Raw genomic sequence first — 523 nt, 5'->3', positions numbered from 1 at the left:
GCAATTCATCTGGAGCTACGAGTGCAACATCCAATGTCCAACAGAGAAGAAGAGTTGTGGGTGTACCGAAGACGTGTTGGTGTGGAGCTAGTATCGTGGCTTTGATTTCAAAATTCGCTGCCAATCCATACCGCTGTTACTATCGGTGTGGTTATGCTGCATCACATAAGGTAATGTGTTTGATTTTTGGATTTTTTTGGACAAATTTCACTCTAATTCTCTGTGCTTTGTAGCTCATTGATGATACCCACAATTTCAAGTGGGTTGACGAAGCATTGTTGGATGAGATTGAGAGATTGGCTGTCAGAACGGCTGTACTTGAACAAACAGTGTCCCAGATTACAACAGAGACTATGGATCACCAAAAGATTGTTTTTTAGAAGATGCAAATGAAGCTAGAGAAAGAGATTTTTGAGAGAGTAGAAGAAGAACTGTTGGAAACCAAATCAAGTCTGAAGAAAATAATGATTGTTGTAATTGTAGGTTGTATGATCATGATTGGTTTGAGCAAACTGATAGTTTG

The sequence above is a fragment of the Camelina sativa genome, chromosome 13 (genome assembly GCF_000633955.1).
Source record: "Camelina sativa cultivar DH55 chromosome 13, Cs, whole genome shotgun sequence".
Classification (NCBI taxonomy): domain Eukaryota; kingdom Viridiplantae; phylum Streptophyta; class Magnoliopsida; order Brassicales; family Brassicaceae; genus Camelina; species Camelina sativa.
This window is presented reverse-complemented; position numbering follows the sequence as displayed.